Source organism: Sturnira hondurensis, unplaced genomic scaffold (assembly GCF_014824575.4).
Source record: "Sturnira hondurensis isolate 20B ecotype Veracruz unplaced genomic scaffold, ASM1482457v3 Scaffold0010128, whole genome shotgun sequence".
Lineage (NCBI taxonomy): Eukaryota > Metazoa > Chordata > Mammalia > Chiroptera > Phyllostomidae > Sturnira > Sturnira hondurensis.
The window spans coordinates 37291779-37319259 of NW_028082759.1; the positions used below are offsets into that span (position 1 = coordinate 37291779).

At 40.6% G+C, this 27481-nt stretch overlaps 1 long non-coding RNA gene across 1 annotated transcript; it reads left to right on the plus strand.

Moving 5' to 3' along the window:
• Positions 1-5801: 5801 nt before the first annotated feature.
• On the plus strand, positions 5802-7237 carry LOC118995550 (uncharacterized). Its single transcript, XR_005068302.1, has 3 exons — positions 5802-6192; positions 6277-6399; positions 6625-7237. It is a non-coding gene; the product is annotated as an uncharacterized LOC118995550 (long non-coding RNA).
• The last annotated feature ends 20244 nt before the right edge of the window (positions 7238-27481 follow it).

A 27481-nucleotide genomic window follows, 5' to 3' on the forward strand; every position in this document is an offset into this window, starting at 1 on the left:
CCTCCGCGCGGAGCTGAGCTCGGCTGGCTGCCCAGGCCTTACAGGGTGACCAGGACTCCTGGGCCCTTGCAGTGTTTAAACTGAAGAGGCGCGTGGTGGGCTTGCTCTGCCAACTAGGACGAGCTGGGTGTGCATGAGGTGGACCTGAAGCAAAGGGTGGGTGGAGTGACAGGGTGATTTTTTTTTTCAGTTGCGGTGGAAAATATAAAGGAATAAGCAACCATTCTGAAATTAATTAAAACAACTGGGATTCAGATCTTTTTATGAGTGGTCTAAAAGCTATATAATCTAACTTCTTATCTTTAGGGAAACCGAGGCAAAGAGCAATAAGGGAATTGCCCCAAATCATGTGGGGAAACCTGGACTAAAGGTCCTGTATACTTTCCACTACTTTCCCCATTTCTTTGCATCCGGGAAACCCTTTGGGAGGGTAGGGGGAGTTTCTGTAACCCCCAAGTCCCTCTGCATCTGACTTAATGGGGTCTAGAGAGAATCTTGATTCAGCCTGGAAAGTATTTCAGCACTGGATGAAGCATCCATTTCAGGGCAGTAATCTGAGCTGCCCCTTCTTCGGGGAACTTCCTCTTACTTGATTTAGGGAATCCAATCACAAGCAGTGAAAGATATGCAAATACCTTGATGACTTGCTCTTACAAGGACTCCAGGCTTCTGGGTGAGCATTCAAATGTTTGCACTAGTCTGTCCCTCTCAAATGAAATCCTTTCCCCACCCCTAGTCAATTATTCACATCAAATGAAATCATGTAAGCAAAAGGGCCCAAGAAAGCAAAAAGCACGCGTGAATATGGGTTTTATCCTACACACTCTTTCAAAATTGTTCAGATTCACACGCTTTACTGTTTTTTCTATCAGCCATCAGGTATCTGTTGATTCGTACTAGATGCCATGAAGTTAGAGTCAGGACAATGAGACCTAATCCTTCACCTTCAAAGACCACAGTTTATAGATTTGGAGATAAAACCCATGCACCAGACATAGTCAGAAATCTACATAAAGACTGATGTTTTATCCTAAACTGTTGGATGTTTATACCTATTCAGACCCTGCAAGTTTTCAGAATAGACCATATATATCCTGTGAAGAGGACTTCTTGTAAAAGTCAATGCATTGACAAATTCTCTTAACCCAACAAGATTGCATTATTGAGTCCAAATAGAAATAGTAACCAAATTAGCCAGTTGATGAGGATGGCTTAGCCTTCTTCGATCCACTGCTTATCCTTTCTACCCATTCACAAATACGAAACAATTTACAAACCCACAGTCTCTTAAAGTATATGTGATCAAAATTTTTACTTAAGGAGGGAGCAACAACAACCCCAAACTACCAAATATGTGTCTACTAAGAACACCAAAGGCAAAGGAAGTTTCTCTTGTCAAAAATTACAGGCATGGTATTTATTTGAAAATCATATTTTAAAAGGGGAAGGGTTTGCAGGAACAAGTATAAAGAACACATGGACAATAACAAGGGGGGGTGGAAATGGGAGGGAGGTGAGGAGGGCTGGAGGGGTGGGCTGGGATGGGGGTAAAAGGCAGAAAACTGTACTTTAACAATTGAAATTTTTAAAAAATATTTTAAGTCAATTTTTATAATTCAGAAATAACTTACAATCTAATTTTTTTTATGTATTAATACAAGGAGTCTTTTGATCCTTGATCCTGGTATTTCCTTTAAAAATATGTAAAACATCTTTCAACCCAAATATCCAGAATAAAAAATAAAAGAAATTTTATTTATTTAACTTCTCAAAACATCTATTCAGATGGCCGTTGGATAAAAATTTAAATTTTGAATCAGTTTCTGAATTTGAAGGGGTGGAAAATTTATTTCATTATCGGTCTTTCAGAAATGCCATCAGTTTAAAATATTGGCAGTACTAGGTTCAGAAGATAGAGTCATACTCAAATTTTTTTGTGAAGAAAAACTGTTATTTGGGTGAAGTACATTTATTTTAGCATGGTATACAAATTCACCATATTCTCCAAAACAGGAGTAGCAGGAGCCAGCTTGTGAAGTATAATGTATCCCAGACACTTGCTGGAATAAGCAATGTTCTTGAGCCCCTCAGATGCCCAGCCAGTGGGGAGTTGTTGACTACTTGAGGTTTTTACACATCTCTCAGCCAAATCAGAAATCTAAGTCCCAAATCAGTCACAGGCACACAGGGTGGATTTACAGGCATGCCTGGGCATAGGGTCACAATTCAAAAATGCATTGTATCACCCAAGACAGGTTTATTTTCGACATAAAATATGCTTTTTTTTCCATTGGACGTGTATGCAAGTATGAAGAAAACTTTCAATGGAAACTTAAATACCCCTTGCACCACGAAGCCAAAACCCAATAAAACATATATTCATAATAAACAATTTGATATTCTACATAGGAGTTTATATTCATCTGTTGATGTGTGTGTCTATATAGATATATTTGCAGCATCTCTATGTGAGTGATTAGCAAATGCCACAAGAACTTAGTTGCATATCTGTTTAAAGCAGACTTAGAACATTTAGCCACTTATACGTCATAAAATGTTAAACTTAACTGCTATCTTTACCTTTAAAATGTACAATAAAGAAATGATGGAGTTTTTTTTGCACATGAAGAAACAGAAAATTGCTTAAGTATAGAGTTATACTCTGGTTTATGACATACACAAGATATGTGACAGAAATGTACATTTAAATCTGGGCCCTATTCAAATAAATAAATATACGTCCACAGAAGGAAGAGGGCAAAAACCAACGGTTCTCTAGTTCTCCAAGCATTTGTATGCTGCCTACACTGACAGGTCGGGTGTGTGAAGATCAATCCTGATTCAAAAGACATGTTTGTGCTCTCTCTCTCTCTCAAAAATTCCTTTATTATTTAGTTTGGCAATGTAATTTCACATAGATACACTTTCAAATGTACCCAGTGGAAGTTCTCCTTAAGAAGGGGGAAGGTCTAGCTCACTAGCTTAGCTGGAGATTTACTCCTGAGTATCTGGGAGAAGATGGGACCCTAACAGAACAGCCAAGAACAGAGCCAACTACCAGGTTTGAGTTAGGAATTTTCTCATGTATCAGCACTATTTAAAGAAGCAGTTGGTGGACTAGTCACTTTCCCTAACACTAGCCTTTCTTTTTTCATTGAACTAAATCACTTCATACTGTTAGGAACCACCTTAACTCCTTCACTGTTGAGTGCATCTGACCAGAGAGCATTCACTGAAGCCACTGGAATAATAACACCAAGAAAAGTTATGCACAAGACTAAAGACATGGTCTCTGTATTCTAGGACCTGCATATTATAGAAATAACATGTGCTTTTCAGTCAAATGAAATATCTTGCCCTCTGAAAGTTAATTCTTTGCCTATTGCTTCCTTTAAAAATGTGCGAGGGAAACCAGGGAGACATTTGCACACTCAACAGGAACTTATATGAGCCATAAAATTTGACTTTAACATCCAATTTCTTATTACATTAAGCCTGGTTTTCTAAAGCATTTACTGTTGACTAATGTTAGAAAATACATTTCTCCCTACCAAGATTTCTAAAGAACATCATCACATTCTTTTATCATGCCAGGGATTTGGGAGGTAAGTAGAGGGAGGATCTGGGGTACAGCAAACATGTTCACTCCTACCTTTATGTGTGTATAGCTGAAGAGTCCGGGGGAGGCAGGCGTGCAGTACTAGGGCTCCTGGCGAGATTTCTCCCAAAGATTGCAGGTGACTTTTTCAGTAACATTTTACTTGTGTGTTATATGTCACAAATAATTACTAAGGTAAATTTTATTGAATATTTGATTAAATTTTTTAAACTCCACCTGTTCTATTTTTTCCTTTTGGGGGAATTTTCCAAAGTTATTGAGATGTAATCTTTCTGCCTATTTAATCTGGCTAATTTGCTTTGTTTTATTGTTTTTCTCTCTTGGCATATATATTCTTTTCATCGTCAGCTACCTTTATAGCTGTCAGGAACTTTGAGCTTTCAGTTTGATTTTATCCAGATCATTCTACTAACATATCCATTTGTGAGTTGCCTTCACCTTTTAAAGAGATGATACCTAACAAGTGCTTTGGGGAATATGATTCCTCAATGTAGCAGTCAGTTCCCTTCCCCCCACCCAAAAGGCAATGGCTTGGTTTTTCTTTTTACATTTTTATAATATCATTTGACAAACAAGCATCAGATTTATTCTTCTTTCTCACAACTAGAGTAATTTTTAAAATAACACCTTTTCCTCCAAGAATAAAATTGCAGGTGGATTTTTTAAAATTTCCAACATAATTGCTCTTCCAGTATAGTGTAGAACAGGATTGCATGCTCTATAAATAAACCCCAATGGCCAGCAGAACAGAAATTGGGGGGAGTGTGACTCATGAACAGTATGCATTTGGACCTCAAGTTTATAACTTTTAGATTATATTTCCTCAGACACACTGCTTCTTATCAAGGTTAAATCTCATTTGCTGTTTCCTGACCATGTTTTGGCAGATAGCTAGCTGATAGTACTTTTGTTGATTTTTGGTTGATAGCTGTAAGTGACTATTAAACTTTTTAAGGAAATCCATTCCATGTTGTGAGTTCTGTCATCACGCAAAATAAAATTACCAGGTTTTGCCCTTACTTCACAAAGCATAAGAAAACTTGGATTCACTAAAAGAGTGCGCTATCCTAGTGTAGATTATGGGCTGAGGCCCATTTAGACAAAACAGTCAGCTCCCTACTGGCCAACAATAAGCCTGAACAATAGCAGCAGGGATCACTGTAGAGATAATTTTTAAACTGCCTTGCCGTGCATGCCAAATCAAGCACCATCTAAGTGCCAAAATTAGTGCCGAAGTAGTGGAAACGAGAAAAAAGCAAACACTCCATTATTGTTTGATAAGCATAAAATATTTAGGATGAGGAAAATTATGTTTTCCAACATTGTGAATGTCTTTATTACTTAGCATGCAGCAACAGGCACTGAAGAGGTGTTCTTGGTGTGAAAACCTGATGTCTCCTTAACTCTTAGATGAGTTGCTGATTGGGGTGGACTGGTTTTGTTTCTGTTTTTGTTTTTGTATGTTTTTTTTTCTTGGTTTTATTTTATTCTTTGCTTCCATGTTATCTCCTAACACCATACATTTTGCTTGCTTGCTCTGTTTTGGTAGGGTATTCTATGTTAGCCAACAAATTATTTATAGCTTAAGCTATCTTCTAAGGAACGAAACTTGGAATTGCTGTCTGCACCATTGAGACCAGTGCCTTTAACATGACATTCTGTGTATCCATTAACTGAATCGTAACACTGAACCATGTGTTTGTGGTGAATATGAAAGGAGGAACTCCAAATGATAACGTTTGTCATTTTTTTTTTTTACAGAACTCCCAGCATGCTGACAGCTAAGGGCCATCTTACTCTGAAATCTTTGTCCCAGGATTTCATTTAAAAAAAAAAAATTGTTGTAGAGCCTTAAGCAAAGGGCTGGCCCAATAATTTGCCTAAATTTCCCTTCAGATTAAATGCAAAAGGAAAACTCAAATCACTTTCCCCATCAGCAGAGGAAACCACTGGTGATCATCTGTGGGAAGTGTCAGGGTGTAAAAGGAATTATTTTCCATATGTAAGAAAACAAGGTCCTTGTGGTCACTGCAGTGCAACCACTTACAGAAATTGTTAACGTTTAAAGCGAAGTGAAATATAAGTTCCTAGCAGTCTCCAGTTGCTAATTCAATAGGTTTGGGTGTGGTTGGAGCAACATGGGGAGTCTTACATTCAGGCAGATGCAGTGACATGGTACGTGGGCTCCATGTCACTGTTGAAATGCTGTTGCAAGCATTTCCAGCGAGGCCAGCCACAGGGCTGGGTAGGCAGGGAGGCTGAAAGTTAAACGTGAGCTAGAAATGTTTATCAAACCGTTTGCCTCTGAAAGTGGTATTCACTGTTCAAGAAATACTGCACATGGGGCTGTGAGGATCAATCTGGGATAAATCATTTCATGTGAAAAAATTATCTAGGAAGAGAAGAGAAGAGAAGAGAGGAGAGAAGAGGAGAAAAGAGGAGAGCAGAGGAGAAGGGGACGGAGAGAGTCTGGGATCACGCGTGTGTCTAAGGCGACGTGGGAGCAATCACAAAACGACAGACCATGAAACGACCTAATCCCGGTTCAGACCGTAAAGCGAAATTCACCTCAGGTAGGAGGGTTCTCTTTGGTTGATTTCACTCTACGGGAGGGAGTCTGGCTTCTTCCTAAAACTGGTCTTTTTCCTGAATTCTAGGACGCCGGCACAGTCGGGGCATCTTGGAAAAGCCCGGAGACCCATGGAGGCTGCTACTGTGCAGGCGCACCCGGTCGCTCTGCCTGGTGCCTCGCAATTCGATTTCAGGGCTTTCCCCTCTCGGTATTATTTTTCTGACTATTTGAGAGGGGGAAAATCCCGAAAACTAGATAAGAAACTTGAGAAGCGACTGTGGGACGCAGAACCGCACACGTGGTCCTGCAAATTGGAGAGGAAGGTGGGGGAGGTGGGGAAGACAGAAGTGAAACTAGAAATTACGGCACAGCTTTAGAATTCGAGAATCCTCCTTATTCTTTCCCAATACATATTCTTTTTGGTTCTTCACAGCTGCACTTATCCAATAAAAGTGGAGGAGGGAAAGTAATGGCCTGAACAGTGAGTGTCTACAGACATAAACCTACAAGCGGCTCGGTGGTGAGGATTTTTGCGGGGAACCTCATGAGAGGTGCTGTTTCCTAGGCTTTTTCTAGGCAGATTATTTCCGCTAAAGATCCCAAGCACTCCCTTCGTCCAAATCTAAATGTACAGAAACACACAGGCTCCCTCCAATGGGACACTAAAATTTCATTTTTTCCCCAGAGACATCTGAAGCCCTCAAGAATCGGGCATCTTTTCAGGGTATGTTTGGGGAGCTAAAGAGGTAATAGGCAGACGCACACGAGAGAGTTGTTTACTTCTAGAAGCTGTTTCTCTTTACGGTGTACCTTCTACTTGCTGAAAGCATATATTACTGGAAATACAATCAAATGACAAACTCCTGTCAACACAGATGCATCATTTGATAAGTAAAATCAAACACACATTTTGGGGAGAAAGAAAAGGGAACTCCAAGTGCTACCGCTGATATCTCAATCAAGTCAAGAGCTAAGAAAAATTATTCCCTCCGTAAGAACGTTCAGTTTTGTTTTTCTTTTCCAACATGTCTTGGATTAAACAAAACATGTTAACAGGATTGTAATGAAAACTCTGCATGATGTAAACATCCAAAGAAAGAAATTCTAGATTGATTATATTCTGGGACCGCAAAGGTTTTATTACTAGATACCACTGAAGTGGTGAACTAAGGGCATGAATGCTGTTGGGCTCTAACGGGGGTCGGCTGGGGGCGGGGAAACTTTAGAGAACCTTCTCCCAACTATACACACACACACACACACACACACACATACACATACACACACACATATTTCACAAAATGTAAATGCAATGAGTTCAGCTGAATTTTATTTTTCCAGAATTAAAAAGATGTATTTAGTAGGTTTTGAAGGCCAATTGCCAGTTCATGAACACACTGGAATAGAACACAAAAGCGAATGCCAAATGCCTGTGGTTTACATAAACTACATCAAATCACAGGATTTTTAAAATATTTAGATGGAAAGTGGACGGCTATAACGTGATAGATAAAAATCGGCTCTTAGGGCTTGTCATAGATTTTCATATGCTTACGAATTTTCCTAAGTTTTGAGATGTTTGCATCTACCACCATGTCTAATATTTTAAGCTTCTGGAACTGCAACAGGCATCATTTCCTTACTTCACTTCCCAGAAGTACATGTGGAAAAGATAACCAAAGAGATACTTCTAAGTGAATTGCACCCATGTTACTTGACCTCGGGAAACAATGGGAAGCCTTCGGCTCGCTAGCAAGGACACTGGGAATGAGGGCAGGAGGCAAGGGGCATTCAACTGGGGTCTACTGTCCTGCCTCTTTCGGAGCCTTGAATAACGCCCAGCTAGCACCATCCTAAGGGTGCATGTAGGGAAAAGGAGAGCGCTCCTTCGAGTAGGAGTATTGGAGTGCTAGTGCACTTTACCACGTCCTGGTTAGGAGGGCGGCCAGCAAAGCCCTCGGAGACTGTGGGGACACGCGGAAGGTTGGGTGGGTCTGCACGGAGGCATCGGCATTGAGGGGGCGCCCGGGCTGAGGGTCGCTGCTGTGGGCGGCTGCTCTGGCCGCCCAAGCGCCCGCCGCTGCTGCATCTCGGCCTGAGAAACCCGCTCCCTCCCCGGAGGCGCCTATTACCAGCAGCTGCTTCTGCTTAGCCCTGCGACGACCGGTTTGCCCCAACCCACAGCCTCTCCCCGGGCTGGGTCTCCTCCCGCCCCCTCCCTTCCCTTCCCCGCCTCCACTGCAGCTCCGCAGCGGTGGCCGGGGCCCGTGGGCGCTACAGTAGCTCAGCCGGGGCACAGAGTTCCAGGATGGGGGTGGGGGGTCTGTGGGAGGGAGCGTGCAAATGAGCCAGGAGGACCGCGAGGCTTTAAGCCCACCGAGGGAGGTTAGAGGAAGGTGCTGCGGCCGCGCTATTAGGAGGCGACTGGCGGGAAGGGAGCGGGGCTGGGCTGGCTGCAGACTGCTGCCCCTCCACCAGACTGGATGCACCGAAAGAGGCGCCGGAGGCCTGGGCCGGGGGCGAGGGCACGGGTGCCCTGTCTGCCACCTGTAGCATCCGCCAGACCAAACAGGCGACGAAGATGGAGGGGCGCAGCTGCCCAAGTGCGAGCCCCCCGCCCCAGGGAGTTAGAGAGAAGCTTGCCCAAGCAGGCTCTGGGGGTGTTGGCGGTGAGCCCGGGGTGGCCCCCTCCTCGTCCTCGCACTCCACTGTCAGCGGGGGCTATAAAATGACACCCGGGGAGGGATAGCAGGCGCTCACAACGGTCCGATGGAAACTGGGGCACGAAAACCGATTGCTCGGGGGACACCATGGTGGGCGCGAGACACAGGGCCAGCCGGCGCAGGCCAGGGCCGGGCCGCTGACCCGGGGCTGGAATCCGTTTCTCCTCCGAGCGCCAGACGGAGAGTAGGACCCTGGGCCGCAGGAAGAATCTCCTGGTAAGGCTGGCCGGGCTTCTGGCCGTGGACTCTAAAGGGGCCTATGCCGGCCGGCTGGCTGCAGAGGCCTGTTCTGACACTGAGGATGATGAGCCATGAAAGGATACACTTCTTTCTGAAAAGGAATCTTTCTCCTAGGTTTGCCGTAGTATTTTGCAAAACTAGCCTGTGGTGCTGAGATGACTTACATTCCCACACCTGACCACAGTTTAGTTTTGCCGGCTTAGCACGAGAAACAATAGCATCTTGCCTGCCTAGAAGTGACCGGAGCCAAGGGGCCTATTGGGCCCTTCTCTCCGCCCACCGCCAAGAGTAGGGGGCTCATCCGTCATCGGAGCGCACACCCATTCGTGCCCGTGTCAGATGTGACAGCTGGAAGGGATCTTAGCGTCCTCGTAAGTCGTCCAACCCCGCAGCAGTTCTGCGGACGAAGAAACTGACATTCCGAGGGGTCAGGTGACCTGCTGGAGACTACAGGGCTCTGAGCTCAGCGTCTAGAATAGTGCCCATTTACGGAGCGAGCCCCAGTCTCTGCGGATTCAACGAACGAACACCCAACCAGGCGGTCGCAGGCTCGGCCCGAACCTGCGGAACCGCGTTCCGGGGCGGATTCCGCTCAGCCCTGCACGCCCCAAGGCCGGGGCACAGCGTTCACAAACACAGATGCCCTTTTTTTCTGACAGATTCCATCGAAACAAACCCTTCACCCTTCTGTGCTGGTGTCTTTCGCGGTCTCCAGACCTCCAATCCCATCTCGGTTTTCATCCCACAGGTCTAGTTTCTGCCCTGTGGTATCCTTTCCTTAGTACCAGAAACTGCCGCAGGCAGAAAATCACAGTCAGTGCAGCCTCTCTCCTTAGTCTCCTCTTTCCTTTGTGCACACCCCGACTTTTTGGTAGCCTCAATCACGGGCCGGGTCCGTGGTAAGGCAGGGGGTGGCGCTTTTCCAGGTCGCTTGCGGGAAGCTTTAGCATCTCTCGCTCAGCTTCCCGCAGTGAACGCACGATCTAAAAGGGACAGGGCGTGCGCGCAGGGCATCACTTCTTGAAGGAAAGAGGTCGCCCGTCCCCCGCCCGCCGCCACCAGCCACACTCCAAGACAATTTCCCTGAGCTACAGCCTCATAAAATTTCTGCACCACCTCTTCTCTGGAGAAAGCCAGGGACCCAGTCCGGAGGAGGAGAGGCAGGCGTTGGGGGAGCAGCAGGAACCCGGCTGCGCAGCCGGCACTGGGGTATCGAGTTCTTCCTACACCCGCACTAAGCTGGCCCTGAGGGTCGCAGTCACAGACGCCCAGCGCCCACCTACTAAAGAAACACCTTTGCTAATGCATTTGGGAATTTTGTTAGTCGGCGGACCAGTGCCACCCTAAGACCAACAGGGCTCCCCCCCCCCTCCCGCCTAAGTAAAGTCGTCCTGCTCTGGGGGGTGGATTCGGTTTTCAGGAGGTGGGGAGACATGTGGGGCATTTTCAAAATTTAGATCAGCAACTTATAGCCCACAGGGACAGAAACCGTCTGTGAAACAGGACACTCGTCGTGGGGGTGCCTGCAGGGAAGGCCATCTCTCATCCCTAACCTAAGGCTTGGCACAGAGAAGCGCAGTGGTCACTTGCAATCACACCGATAATGTTCTTTCCTCTGAGCTACCATCTTCCGAGTTTCCGAGATGCTGTGGCACCCAAGCAAGTAATGTCAATTTTATTATCATCGGACTGGCCAATACATGTAAGATAGAGACAACGTCTGACGTTAGGGTTCCCTCAAACGTTGCTGTCAGTATTTTCTGAGACACATTGTGATCAGAGAAATACAAATCCATGTTTACATTCACAATGATAAAGTGACCTACAGTTCATTGACAACGGAAGGAAGCTGGCTCCTTTGGGTGAAAAATGACTGGGAGAGGTGCTCCCAGATCTCTTCAGCAATAGTGAACTTGGGCAGCACGTAATTCAAAGCAGTAAAACTATTTTTCATGAGGCAAATGTTCTAAAATACCCCCTATTCTCTTGTTGTATCTGTGTGTCCATACAGGGACCCCACACCTTTCCATTTTCTTATATTAGCACAAGTTCCAGAAGATATTACAAATCATTCAGGAGAGAAAAAAAAATGAATAATGGCATTCGACGACTAGCTGTGGACACGTGCAAATCTCTCATTTTCCTGAAGGTAAGCCTTGCTTTCCCTTTCTGTTGCAGTTTAACCCTGCCAGAATATTTATAGGTAATCTTAAATTCTTGGTCCCACATCTCTCAACAAAGAGATTTTGTTTTGCCTCCACTGCATAAAACTAGAGGCAAGACACTTTGCAAAATGGGGGTTTCACTTCCACCTGTTACTGCCACACAGTTTGTCTTCCCAGCATACTTCCTAGTACGCTTTAAGCAGACATTGCCAATATGTGAGTTGAAAAAATATAAAGAAAAATCTCCCCTCTGTCAGCCAATCTGCGGAGTCTGCGGGGATGCCCAGGGCTGTTAATTCCTCCAAGCTCCATCTTCGGGAATGACGAAACTCAGCCATTACTGAAGATTAGGAGGTTAAATTAATTAGGTTCTTCCATTAGACTGCAGTCTTCTGGAGATGCATGCCATTTTCCATTTAAATGTCATTATTTCTAGATCTAGTCAGCAGCTGATGCAATTAAAGAGAACCTAATGTAAATTTAACAGTACAAATAACACTTTCTTTCATGTATGTTGAAAACTGCAGAAAGAAGGACCAGCCAAATTGTACCTGTCTACCATAAACAACCAATGTAATTCGTACTTTAAAACGATGAAATAAAACCAGCCAGTGTGCGCTTGGATTCTTGAGTGAATTCTTGAATCAATACTTTTGTTTCATGTTTTCATGTTCTCAGTAATGTTAGTGTATCCAGTTACAAACTCTTGCCAGTAAGAAAGAAAATATGTCCTGCTGTGCACTCATCTAAACACTTTTAAAGAGTCGTGCTTTCTTTCATTTGGAATTACGATTCCGATTGTATGGTGAATCTTTGCAATCTCCACTGGATAGTGAGTAGGCACATTTAATTCCCTGCACTAATCACCTGAGTTGAAAACTGGGGTCACATTAGTAGACCCAATAACATTTCTGATCTTGTACCAAAAAGCACACAGAGGCACAAAAGCAGCATTAATTATGACATCTATTCTGCCACTGCAGAAACAGATCAGAAAGACTGGTAGGCTAATGAGCTATACAGCAAGTATTGAAAACAGATGTATTCCTGTTGCCTTACAGAGTAAGAATGTATTAATAGGTGATAAACTGCACATTCCTCATAAAAATAAATGCAATATAGTAATTTTTTTTTATTTTTTCAGCCTATCAAGGATTATTTTATTAGTTTTATACTTAATAAAAACTTTGGTAATTAAACATCCACTATTTCTAGGACCAACACTTAGGTCATAAATAGAAGCCTTTTTGTCCACAAATAGTGATTTCTTTGCCTGAGGTATTTTCACCTTTTCTGTTTCCTATGAAATGGCTAAACACTTTTTATTGTAAATGAGGGACACTGAAAGATACAATTGAGCTTATTAATGTCACAGCTCCTGTGTGTTGGAAATCTGGTACCTCTGTTGGCCTTCTAAAGCATTTGTGCACTTTCTTTGACAGACTAGTTGGGGTTGCCATCTGGGTTACAAAACTCGAAGAGATTCATGAAACAATGTGGTGTGGCCCCCACACCTCCTCCACCCAGTAGTGCCTGCGTTTGGGCAGGGATCACACTGACACATTGACTGCAGTCAGGGATGCTTAGGTACCAGAGAATACACGTGTTTCAGTAACGGTAGGCTGGGGCACCTGTGGGCAGCGACAGGTACAAGATCTTGAACCATTGTCCTAAATGCCTGTGAAGACTTCTTTAGGTGGTATCATTCATTGGTCCTGGAACCTAAAAGCAGGAATGTATTTCAAACTGGGAATATCTTTGGCTTGTGGAAACCGTGTAGGGCATGGTAATGGGTTGGGACTAGGGAACGACAGAAAAGTCTGGAGATGGAGACTCACTAAAGGATCTAATAAACACAGTTTTATCAGCTAGCCCAAGGAATGTCACCAGCAAGCAGAGAGCCATGCCATCTATTTCATTCTCCTTTTCACATTCTCTCTCATGCCATGTTCCCGAGCCAATGCTGTTCTTTATTCTCAGAAAGGAAGATCTAGATTTTGGAGTTTTGAAAACTGTACCCTCCCAGACCTACTGGAGACATATAAGTTAACTAAGAGGTAGTCAGATACTAGAGAGAGAGGAAGGGAGGCGAGGTGAGGGAAAGGAGGGAAGGGAGAAGGGGGAGAGAGACATTTTAAAGGTGCAAAGGTGCGTGCCCTTCCCCTAGCTCCCTCTCTCTTACTCCTCCTCTCTTTTTAGTGAAGGGAGGGGGGAACCATAAAATTCTCTGTAGCACACACTATAAATTGCATTTTGCTGAAAGTTTTAATACTTAATTTTGTCAAAGGACATTTTTTTTTACCACTTTAGCTCTTGCAATTCATCTGGGACAAAATCCAGGTGGCAAATGTAATGTAATTCGGTCAAATTTTCCAGCACAGCCTTGAAAGAAGCAGGTACTTCTAAACACAAATCAGAATTCATTTGTGTTGACATAAAAGGCAATTAGCGTTCATTAAAATATTCATCAGTTCAGAACTTTAAAGGGAAGATTCAGTGGATATCCAGAGGAGTAAATAAAATGGATGAATCCACTGTTGGTCAAGTTCTTCAGGACACCTCTGGACAATCTCAAGCAAAGTTGGCTGGGAGAGCAATTGTTTGATGCTTTTGTGTTGTGAAATCTGGTTCACAAAGGAACTAAGCCCGCACTTCCGGAAAGACAAGGAAAAATGTAGATCCAACACTTGAAGGAATTCAACAGTTTGAATTAGCCTGAAATGAGATGACTCATTCAAAGAAAAGTTTAGAATTTTTTCTTCCTTGTAACCTGCTAGGAAATACTTTTAATAATTGCATTAACTCTTTCTGATTCAAACCTATTTTTCATGCATTATCAAAATAATTTGTTATCTGAATACATTTTTAAAGAACTTCTACAGACTGCATAAGGAATGCACCTTGTTTTTAAAAACAGAAGCAGAAATGATCCTCATATAGTTCATACTTTCTTTCTTTCTTTTTTTTTTTCCTCCGCAAGAGATGTGATGAAACCAAGCCTCAGAACATTTTTTTAATGTTGATAGAGCAGGCTTGAAAAAACGTGCCATATAAATCAAACTGTTCTGGGGGCAAACCCATGTTGTTTTTAAACCACAGAGTGGGTCAGTGGGTGTGGTTATGCACATGGTTGAATGGTGAATGTATAGATTAAAATACATTTTGCCACACTAGTTTCCAGAGGATTGTTTTGGCCTGGTGTTCCAAACCATGAGCCAAAACTTTGGTCAGTATTTTGACAACAGAGCCAGGAAAAACAAAAAAGGCTTAGCCTGTGAAAAAGAAATGAAGATGTAGTGAAGGAAAACAGTAGTCCCTGTGCCGCTGCCTTACTCAATCCATATGTGGGCTCAAACACAGGAAATACCCACCATTCACCGCAATCAAGCCAGAGGCTTGTGCATCAGAAAGTGCCTTGTGGAACTAATTGGACTCTATTAAGATTGTCATTGACATGGGAAAGCATTTTGAAATTTTAAATCAGAACATGCAATGTACATAGAAAAAGATAACAGTCACATTGTTGATTCAGGACTACAAATGTAGGCATAATACGCATCTGGGCACGAAAGATTTGTGTGCTTTTTTTCCCAGCAATGTGCTGTGTTCGTTATCGTTCAGGAGCACGTTTATCTTCCTCCACTTTATATGTTTGCTTTTCATCTTCGATCTTTCCAGAATGGGCAGATTTCACTAAGTATGTTCTGGCACCACCTCACAAGCAGAGAAAAACCCAAGCATTGCCAATTTAAAGGGATAATCAACAGAGTTCATGGTACTTGCCATAACAGCAAGGGTATAGCAAAAAAAAGGAGGGGGGCATGGTTTGAAATAGGAACTTATAAGGAACTTTTTCACTCATGATATTGAACAAAATATATATATGGAAAGTATTCACAATCACACATGAATCTAACTTTGCCAACAAATCTTTGGGAAAGAGTTTATAAAGCATTTTCATTACAGATGTCTTTAAAAATGACCCCCAAGTGGCATACTTTGGAAGCTCTGTCCTCTCTTGATTTTTCTTGCAGCCCATCATATTTCTTTGAGTATCTACAGAGAAGCGTATGTGCTTAACTCTGACAATGGTCTCAAAGTTATGGTTGTCAGTCACATTTATAGGTAAGGTGAACGTGTCGGTAATATTTTGGGGTATAAAATCTGCATTGGCTTTGCCTTTTCATGTTATTTATTTATTTATTTAATTTATACTCCTTGCTCAAGGATATGTTCTATTGGTTTTAGAGAGAGAGAAACATCAATTGAGTGCCTCCCATATGTGCCCAGAATGGGGACCGACGCTGCAACCTAAGTATGTGTCCTGACAGAGAATTCAACCCGTGAACTTTTGGTCCACGGGATGATGCTCAACCGACCGAGTGACACCAGCCAGGGCTAGTTTGTCTTTTTAAAAACATGATTCCTCGCTATTATGAGATACATGTGATATTTTGTCTACCTGAAATTTTTGGAAGGTACTACATGGTGTAGTCATTTGACTTGAGATTTCTTTCATTTGAAGGGTGACAGTAACCACAGCCACAACCCGTCTCAGAAGATAATTGATGATATGTATGGACAAGATGATCTCTCACCAAATTTTTCTATCTCATATTTACTGCCATTTTCTAACAGTAAGTTCCTTTATTTTGTTAGTGTGAATACGTCTCCTTTCTATGGATCATTTCTAGTACAGTTCAGCTTCTCTCCGATTTCAAAACCAAAATGATTGCAACTAGGAGGCGATGTCATTTGTGTTTGTGCTACTTAGAATTATCATGAAGATACTGTCAAAGAAAAGAGAGACCTGGACAAACAACAAATCATTGGAAGCCTTTGATTCGGGTGTGTGTATGTATGTGTTTAAATAACTGTATCATCCTAGCATCATCAAAAATTGAAATCTGATCACCTGATTGCCAGGTTTTTTTATATGAGGGCTCAGATCTAATCTCAGATCTTTGTATGAATTAACTGAATCCTCACACTAGTGCTTTGGAGTGGGTGTCTCTATTATTCCCAATCTGATGAGGAAACTGAGCCATAGAGAAGGAAGTTGTGGAAAGTCACACAGCCAGAGATCAGAGCACTCTCCTCAGTGGGAGTGAAAAGGACAAAGTACACAAAGGGAGAATGGAAGAACATTATATGTGTCTTTTAAAAGGGAAATAGTTTCAGGGGTGAATGAGATTAAGGAGGTAGTCTGGTACAGGAGAAAGAGCTTTGCTTTGAACTCAAGCAAGGCTAGGGTCTAAGTGTCTCTGCCAAATGGAGGTAGCACAACTCACAGGGTTTTGAACACCATGGGGTAGCAGCCTGGTTTAAGCCAAGGCTCTGAAGTCAGCTGAGTCTGAAACTGATGTTGTGAGCTTTAGTAAAGAATTTAATCTGTTCAGCCTGCATTTCCTCTTTTGCAAAGTGGTTGTGGAGACAACAGCCTCACAACTTTGTCCTGAGAATTAGGTTGGATGCCCCCATTGGACACTAAGACCTAATAGAATGCTTGGCGTAGAGTAGGTGCCCAAGGAGTGCCAATATAATTACTGCCATAATTTTAGAAAGAGCAAAATAAGATCACTACAATCTTTGTAACCTCATAAAAAAGTCAAATAATAAATTTCTATTTTCCACATGACAGAAGCCTGGATTCTACATTTCTTGTTTTTTTTTTCCCTTCACTATAATTTTGCATTTGAACTTCAGGTTTTTTTAATCTATAAAATAGGTATGTTTAGACTCTTAACTCCTTAGTGGTAAATTTTAAAGGTATCATTAGAACATTTTTACATGGAATGGAATTTCTCAAAACTGCATTTCTATGGTACTGCACATAAAAATTATTAATGAACTGACATTTAGTGGGACATGAGCAATAATTTTGTTAGGCCAAATTCTTAACCCCAGAAACCCAGGGGGTAATTTTGCTTCAGTGGTTTGAATAGGATGGTAATCTATCCAAACAGATCTAATTTTAAGTAGTAATTGCAGGACATATTTTTATTTTAGAACCAATCGTGTGTGTGCGTATATATATATTAGATATATAATTTTCATGCAACTTACAGCAGGGAAAAAACAAGTGAAAGAAAATACAAAATAATATTTCCAGACTTAAAGGAAAGACTGTCGCTAGGGAATGTTGTGGGTGACAGTTACACTGTAAGTCACTAAGAAAAGATCAAGGCACTTAGGACAGTGCCTCTGGGTTCTTTGTATCCTGACCTTTGTTATGGCAGACTTGACGTGATCTTGACTCAAAATCACCCCTGAGGGTACAATGAAATTTGCTCGTTAAACTATTTTAGTGTTTTTTCTGGATATCATGCATAACATGCTGCTGTCTCTCTCTGGTGGAACCAAAAGCTAATAGCTTTTACTGATCCTGCAGATAAATATCCTATGTCACCACTTATTAAGAATCTGTTTTAAAACCCAAGTTCCCATTAATCACTGTTGTCCTTGTTTTCAAATAATTAATGCAAAAAATAACACAAAACATACAAGCCACAGTTAGTGATGAACATTTTTATGGGTTAAAAAAATATAAAGTGATTTCATAAATTAATATTTGGCTCCTGTATATAGATATTTTGCTTCTTTTGAAATATAGTCCTGAGTTCTGTCCTTAGGTCATTTATTGATAAGTATCCTAAATGTATTTTATTTTTCAAACTAGGACACTTTACAGAGCTTTTTGCCCAAGAACAATAGGGAATATTGTTCTTGGGCAAAGAACAATATTTTTCCTCCCTGGGAATAAAGGGAGGAAAAGTCTTCCTACCTATAAGCATAGGGTTAATCAACCTAAGGATTTAATTCTGTAGATGTTGTATAAATTGGTGGTTGCATGAAAAAAAAAGCCATAATTTTTATCAATTAGTACGCATATTGATACCAGCATATATTAAAAACAAATGTGCAAGGATCTTTAAAACCTAATAATTTTTCGAAGTAGTTAGTGAGTCATCAGAAATCCATATTATTTTATAAATCATGGGAATGTAATATACAGCATAGGGAATATAGTCAATATCATAACTACATATGGTGACAAATGGGTACTAGGCTTATTGTGATCACTTTGTAAGGTACATAAATATCTAATCACTATGCTGTCCACCTGAAACTAATAAAATATTGTATGCCTATTATAATTAAAATGCAAATTAAAAATGAAGATAGAAAAGAAATTCATAATATTCTAAACTATTTGCTGATCATGTTACATATTTTTTCTTTTTATTAAATTGTCTTAGTTTGGAGGACAGTCCTATACAGTCAAAAAAAAGTAAAAGTTATGGAAAATACACCCCTATTTTTTGTATTCTATTTCTATATTTTTAAACAGTATTTTACCCTTATAAGCTATTCAGTAAATATATGTTGAATGAATGAAAAAACAAAGCAAGTGGTTAATCTGAGGCTCTCTAAATAACTTAGACCTAATCAACAAATAAAAATTTTTGTTCCAAATTTCTATGTAAAAAGAAGACCACATTCTACATCTTTTTGGAAGGTACACATATATAAATATGATATTATTTACTAAAAATAAAGCCACTATGGGCACATTACTGAGAGAAATCTCATAAATAATTCCAAAGAGACAGAAATATCATTTCTTCACCAAAATTAGCAACTTTGTTTTAACCTTAAGGGAATGATATTTATAACTAGCATGTTCCTTTAAATGCTTCAGAAGTAAAGAGTATCTAATAATGTCCTATTTTCTTTCACCAGTAAGTTATTTAGCAGTAGCACTTTTCTCATATTTAGACACTATTTGATATTAGAAACTAATTGGATTTTCAAAAAAAATTTAAAAATGGCATTTTTTTGTTTAAAGATTTTATTTATTTATTTATTATTAGAGAGAGGGGAAGGGAAAGAGAAAGAGGAAGAGAAACATCAATGTGTGGTCACCTCTTGAGTGCCCCCTACTGGGGGAACTGGCCTACAACCCAGACATATGCCCTGACTGGTAATCCAACTGGTGACTGTTTGGTTTGCAGTCTGGCACTCAATCCACTGAGCCACACCAGCCAGGGATGGCACATCTCTTTCTAGAAGCATCATGCCCAGACAATAAAACTTCTTCAAGAAGTCTAATTATCCTAGGTTCTCAAGGTTGGATGGCCACTTATAAGTTGTTATGAACATTTGTCCATCAATCTACCACTCTATAGTCATTCCCCAGGTGCCCTATATTTTCTTGTCCTTGACCTAGCTCTGAGACCTGGGAACAAAGAAGCCACTTTCATGGAGTGATGGCCAGGAGTTGCCTATTTTCTAATACCTCACACTACTTGTGCCCTAGGAGTGGTCTTGCTTCCCATTGCTGCTTTCAGATTATTAGTGACCTCCTGTTTGAAGCCTGTGCTATTTCAGTTATGTCATTCTTCTTCTAAATGCCCAGCCAGTGAAAAACATTGGCTTTTGGCTTCTGGTCCTTTTCCCCCCTCAGGGCGTGCCATCATTGTGAGCTCCTTTATGCTCACAGATTCAACTGCCATCACCAAGGCCTTCTGGTTTCTCCCTACCTTCTGGCCGCCTTTCCACTCCACTTTAATGACTCAGGTCATAGCCTCCCCTCAGACAATGTCCTTCTCTACAGTTTCTCCACTTCCAACACCACTATATGTGAAGCAATGTCTGACCATGACCCTCCTACTTTCAGTTTGTCTGTTCCACCGCCCTGCCCTCTGCTCTCCACACCACACCACACCACACACACACACACACACACACACACACACACTATAACATTTCTTTCACCTCGGGTTACTTTCACCTTAGGAAAGATAAAAACAATCTTCCCAATAACCTAAAGTTAATCCACCCTTTTTCCTTTCGACCCTATTTATTTACAAATCACTGTTTGGTGAGCCCAACTATCTACTTCCTGTGTCACGTAACAGGACAACTTGGTAAGTACATTCAGGATCAGACTCAAATGGGGCCTGCACAATATGGCTTTACTCTGGTCAATCATTAAATTACTAAATCAGATCAAGACACTTTCCTACTCTGTTTATGCCTGGGACCCTATACCTCTGCCTTTCCTCGGCAGATTATTTTATCCAAGTTCCAGAGACAATAGAAGGGATCAGAGAGAAACCTTCTCATGGTTTTGAGTTAACACTAAACACAAAAAGTGCCTCTATCCATACTCATTTTATATCCTTTCTCTACTTTAAAATAAAACCTGGCTTTTCACCAAAATCAAACTCCTGTGACATTTAGAGGGTGACTGTAGTTGTCTAGGAGGGGTGTGATGTTGGCTTAGAAAGAGTGGTGACACTGGTTACATTTGACATATTTGTGGAAGGTAGAGCCCATAGCTCTTTCTAGTGAATTGATGCTGGGTGTGATATAAGAGAAAGAAAAAAGATCAAGATTGACTTCCATGGTTCTGCTCTGGATATGGTGAGTTAGGATCTATGAAAACCCTCACTAAGAATGGGAAAAGATGGATAAAATGTCAAAAGCATGAGTGTATAGGCATCATAGAACTACCAAGACAGCCAAAATGTAAAGTTCCAAGAAACACTTTCCTCCCCCAAAAGAGTATGTACAGAGAGTGATCTCAGCATTCACTGCTGCTTTTCATCTTGAAATAGGTATTGGCCCACCTACACATGCTGGCAGAGGAGCTGAAAAACTAGCAGAACGCAGTATTTTCATGGGGCTGCAAAACAAAAATTGGGTTCAAGGATCATCGAGACAAAGAGGTACTGGTAGACACCTCAGGTTTTCTGTTGGGACCACTGACGTCTCTAATCTATGAGTAAATGTGAACTAAACATGGGCCAGACTTCCTAAAGAGTGAACATCAAATCAAAATCAGCACAAACTCTCGTTTCTTTAAGAATTTCTCCTATTTCCTACTAAATGCAAAAGTCAATTCTCTGGAAGAAAATAACATCATCTAGTAGGAGTGTCCAACGTTTTGGCATCTCTGGGCCACACTGCAATAAGAACTGTCTTGGGCCACACGTTCAATACATTGTGACACGTAATCACAAAAAATTCTCATAACGTTTTAAGCAAATTTATGATCTTGTGTTGGGTTGCACTCATAGCCATCACGGGCCACAAGTTGAATACTGCTGACTAGAGTCTAAATGTCTGACATTAAACCGAAAGGAACATATCAGGAAACATGGTTATAGAACTGGAAACCAAGAGAAAAATAGAACAAAAACAAATCCATTAGAGATCCAGTTATCTGAATACCTGACATGATCTTTAAAAAAGAAAACAACCACTGTGATCAATGTGTTTAAGAGGACAAGATAGTGAGGTTTCTCAGATAACCAAGTATTAAAAAGTATTATATAGAAATTCCAAGGCTGAAAAGAAAATAATTAAAGTTAAAGACTTAATAGTTGGGTTTAACATTACATTAGGCACAGCCTCTACTTTAAGGTCCCCAATTGAATGGGTGTCGGGCCAAGTCACTGAACTCGGTCTTTCACTATCTTCGATATTTTTCTTACCTTTTTGTTACTCGTGCTTCATTATGAGCAGATTATTATTAGCTATTATCAAGGTTACTGTCTCTTTTTTTCCTGAGATTATTTTGCTTTTAAACTTAGCCATTGTATTCTCATTTTTTGTTAATATAGGTTTTAGTTCTGAAATTTCTATTTGGTTCATTGCACGTATACAAATTCACACTTGAGTGTAAAACTTTTTGCAGAATTTCAGTCTAGCTTTTAATTCTCTAAACCTAGCAATTGTAGGAAAATGTTTCATAGTCTGTGTCTGGTTCTTCTACTGAATGGAGTCTCTGTGCTGCTATCTGTTTTTTGTGCCTGTTCTGGTTCATATTATCATAACTCCTCAGATGCCTAATTATATTTTGTTGATTTGGTGGACATTGTATTTAAAAAGTAATTTTTAAACATTATTTCATACCTAAGATGTTATTACTTTCCACCAGATGACTGTCTTCTTTTTATCAACGTTTTATTTTTAAATGTTCAAAAATACTGCAAAAAGTAAAGAATTTTACAATGAATACTTGTATATTCACCACCTAGACTGTACCTGTAACATTTTCTCTTTATCACTCAAATCACAACTCAGTTATGATGAACCGTATATTCTTCTTCATGTTTGGTATTGTTGAGCTTCAAGAAACTGTGCGTTAACAGTTTTCACCAAATTTGAAAAAATTTTGGCCATTATTTTTTAAGTATTTACCTCTCCCTTTCTCTCTTTTCTTTCCTTCAGAAATTCCAATATCACATATATTTTGTTGCACAAAGTTGTCATAAAGTATACTGATCATTGACCCCCTATACTCCTTCTTTCTGTTTCATTTTGGATACTTTCTACTGTCACATCTTCAGGTTTACTCATGTTTTCTCCTGCAGTGTCTGATCTGCCAGTAACCTAACGTCGTGCGTGGTTCTTCTCTATCACTGATTTTCATTTTAAAAAGTTTCATTTGTCTTCTGTGGATCTTTCTTGTCCTAACAACTTCAATCTTTTCTCTAACAAAATAATTATTTTAATGTACTTTTCTATTAACTCTATCATGTGTTGTTATTTCAGAGTCAGGTTCAATTGGTTGATCTTCCTCTTCATGAGTTATATTTTTCTCTTTCTTTTTATGCTTGGTGAGTCTTTACTGGCTGCCAGCACTGGGTATTTTAACTTTTGGGGTGATAAATATTTTATATTCCTTAAGTTTTATTATGGGATGTGTTCAGTTATTTGGAATCTTGTTTGGGGGATCTTGTTCTACCCTTTGTAATATGCAAGAGCAGCACCTAGTCTGTGGTCAATTTTTCCCCAGTATACTTTTTAGTAATCAATAACTTATAAATTTGAATTTTAGTAATCAATATTTATGAATAACTCTATGAATTTGATGTTTTCTACTCTGGCTGTTAGGATTTGTTTTAATCGGGTATGTAAGACTCACAAACATGGAAATGACTGCCATGAAAGAAGATATTTTTACTGACAGTTTCCTGGAACTAAGAGGCATATCATGTCATACAAGGACACAGTGGGCAGCAGCAGGGGCAGTCAGAGGCAAAAGGAGTCTGGGGAAAGCAGGGGCAAAAGCCTTTAGTGTAGTTTTTATGAGAGGGCAGTGGTGAGGCAAGTTAGCAGCTGTACAGGCTTAGGAGTGGATAGTTTGAATACTTAAGGTGGGCTCCAGGTTATAGGGGGATTCTATAATTGTCTAGTACCTGCCCCCAGGGTAATTAGGGCATAAAAATATTGCCTCCTGGTGTGTTAGAGCACAATAGGGAATATGAGTATTGTTGGCGGTTTAGGCTCTAAATTTGTAGGTTTGCCTATAAAAAGTGTGCTTACAGGGGAGTCATTTGCCATAAATAGGATATCGCTGTTAACAGGAATCTAAACAACAAAACAAACAAGCAAGCAAAATATGACCAATGACACTCAAATATGGAACAGGCTGACAGGGTCCAGAGGGGAGAGGGGAGAGAATCATAGGGGAAAAGGGGATGGACTCCCATGAACAAGTATAAAGGACACATGGACAATAACTAAGGTGGGGGGCAGAAATGGGAGGGAGGTGGGGAGCACTGGGCGGGGGCAGGGCTGGGAATATAAGACAGAAACCTGTACTTGAACAAGAATTAAATAAAAATAAAAATTTAAAAAAAGGAACCAGCTAGGCTTTCTCTTCAGTCACTGAAACCCTAGATGGAAGAGCAACAAGAATTCGGGAAATAAGAAAATACAGTTAAGATAGGAGCAGGTGCTATTCCTGTCTCTGATGAATCGGGAGCACCGTCCCCTCCAATATTTTGGGTGATTCTTGCCCTGGCCTTGGTAGTTTCCTTATGTGCATGTGCTGGTAACTACTCAACTGAATACTTAAGACAAACCTTCTGCAGTTCTCCAGAATTCCTCCTCTATGCAGCACCCCTCTCTCCAGGACTCTGCCTTATGACCCTACCAAGTGTTGCTTCCCTGCACTCCCATATGCCTCCCCACAAGCCAGAAATACCACCTTACTCTCCTGGGAATCTCCTTTTTGTATCACAGCCTGTAAAGGCTGACTGCCCGTCTCCAGGCAGGAAGTAGAGGTTATTCCAAGGCCCAAGTCCTCGACTTCTTGCCTCTCAGGGATCATAGTCCCTAGTTTACTTGTGTTTGATGNGGTAACTACTCAACTGAATACTTAAGACAAACCTTCTGCAGTTCTCCAGAATTCCTCCTCTATGCAGCACCCCTCTCTCCAGGACTCTGCCTTATGACCCTACCAAGTGTTGCTTCCCTGCACTCCCATATGCCTCCCCACAAGCCAGAAATACCACCTTCCTCTCCTGGGAATCTCCTTTTTGTATCACAGCCTGTAAAGGCTGACTGCCCGTCTCCAGGCAGGAAGCAGAGTTTATTCCAAGGCCCAAGTCCTTGACTTCTTGCCTCTCAGGGATCATAGTCTCTAGTTTACTTGTGTTTGATGTCTTTAGAGGTATTTTTCACATACAGTGTCTGGTTTTGTTTTTTTTTTAGTTGTTTCATGTGGGAGGATAAATCTAGTCCTCATCATTCAATTTGGGCACATATTATAATTTCTAGGGTAAGAACTGATAAAATATTTTAAAAACTATATAATTTTTTAAACCAATAAAGAAATAAGTAGGAAAGCAATTAATATAAAATAAGGTGAGAATAGAGTGAAAGAGTAAAAAGGAGCAAATAAAAACAGTGAAATTGCAAATTTAACCCCTTAATTACATTAAAATTTAAACATACTAAATTATGCAATCAAAGGGCAAATACTAGATTAAGCAAAATCCAATCACCTGCTGTTTTCATACACATTACCATAACAAAAGTTGAGAATTAGCTAACATTTGTATTAGGTAGTTAGAAGAAAAACTCCAAGCCAAAAAGAAGAAAAAAATAAGATTAGACATTAATGAAACAGCTGTGATAAAAATTTCTAAAAACCCATAGCTATTAAAGAAGTTAATTTTGTAATTTTTCAACTTCAACAGTATCCGACAGATAAACAAAGAGAATAAACTGACCATCTGGGACTGGATCAATCATTGTCAAGCTCCACCAAATGCTTAAGAATTAGCACGTGTGCTTTTTTAGAGAATTGAAAAGGAGCGAATACTTACTACCTCACTTTTCAGCATAACTTTAATATAAAAACCTGACAAAAATCATATAAGAGAAGAATAATTTAGGCTGATATAACTCATGGGAATAGATACAAAAATGCTAAACAGAACATGTGTAGGCAGAGTCCAGCAATACATAAATTAGACAATATATTATGACCAAATTGAATTGGTTCCAGAAATACAATATTGGTTCAACATTTGTAAAATGTATCAGTCGAAGTTATTAAAAGAATAAAGGAAAAATATATGGTTATTTCAACAGATACAGAAAAACCATTTAATAGAATTCACATTTATTATGAGAAATACTCTAGGCAAACTAGGAATTGGAGGGGAGCGCCTTATCTACAAGGGTGCTGCAGCTAATATCGCATGGCGGGTCACATGATCAGCATGAATTGGCAGTGGTATGTGGCTGCTAAAGAACTTGACCCTAGGAAGCACAGTGCTCTGCTTGAGAAATGAAAATTCCTGCTCTCCTCTACTTAGGTCAGATAGCACCTGGGATACTGTGCTGGTTTCTGGGGCCCTACACTAACAGGGATGTTGACAAACTGGAGACACCCAGGAAAAATGGTGAGCACCATTACTCCAGGTAAGTGAGCAATGATGAAAACTACTAAGGAAAAGAGAAGACTTAACAAGCAGTCAGTGTTTTGCGGGGAAGGGGTCTAGGTCTAAACTTTGAGTGTCTATAGGAAAGGATAACTAGAACTAGAGAAGGGTACAATCACACAACATTTAATGAGGGGATACATTCTGAGAAATGAGTCATTAAGGTGATTTTGTCATTGTGAGCACATCATAGAGTGCTTTTATGTAAACCTGGATGGGAAGGCCCAGTACACACCTAGGATGTATAGTAGAGCCTATTGCTCCTAAGCCACATATCTGTACAATATGTTAGTATACAAAAAAAAAAAATTAAGCAAATCACAAGAAAAAATGATGCAATCAAGAGACTTAGTAAACACATGTTTGAGGCTATGACCGACATAACACGGCATGCTGATTTACAGAAAATTTTTTTGTTGTAAGGAGAAAGAGTACACTCTAAAATTATAAAAATACATAAACCATATACACAAACAGTTATCATATTATCAAGTTCATACTATACATGATTGTACACACTATAGTTTTGTATGACTAGCAACACAGTGGGTTTGTTTACACCAGCATCACCACAAACATATGGGTAGTGTGCTCAGCTGTGACGTTATGACAGCCACCCTGTCAGCAGGCTGTAGGAGTTTTTTAAGCTCCATTATAATCTTATAGGACCACCTTTGTATGCACAGTTTGACCTTGACTGAATCATCATTAGGTGGCATTTCATTTGACAGATGCACTTAGGAACTTCACGAGGAAGGACTTTTTAACAAATGAAACTCTCTGATAATGACAACTGTCTGCTACGTTCCCTAATGCTGTTCTTGTTTCTAATGCTGGATGAGCCATAATGAGGGATGTTGCAGAATGGACGAATGAGCAACATCTGGGATGACTCCTAACCCTAAAATTCTGTAATTCAGTAATCATAGATCAGAACTCTAATGCTGTTTACAAAAAATGCCATTGCAAGTTGGTACCATCATGTTTGTGGCAGCAAACACAAGAGCTATACCGGAGTAGTTCCAGGTGTAAGCTGCCTCAGAGCTCTCTCCTGAATTGTGTTAGAAACCACTGCTAAAACTTACTTTTTACAAAGACACTTTGCTTCTCTTGTCGTTGACAAACTCTGAAGTTATTTTGGCAGGACTCTAGGTCTGTCACCATAATGTTGTGTATGGTACTTAAAAAGTCCATCACCTAGCTTCTACTTTTGGAGCCAGGATACTTAATGAATAAAAAGCTCGGGGAAGTTGAACTGGTTTCTCCACATCCCTGGATTTGCTCGTGACTCCTTGAACTTTCTGCATCCATTATACTCAGTTTACATATCATGTTTCTTCTCTTGAGACTGGCTCTATTTCTAAACTGCCTTTCATATTTCTGCCCAATTTAACAGATTTTAAATTAAATAA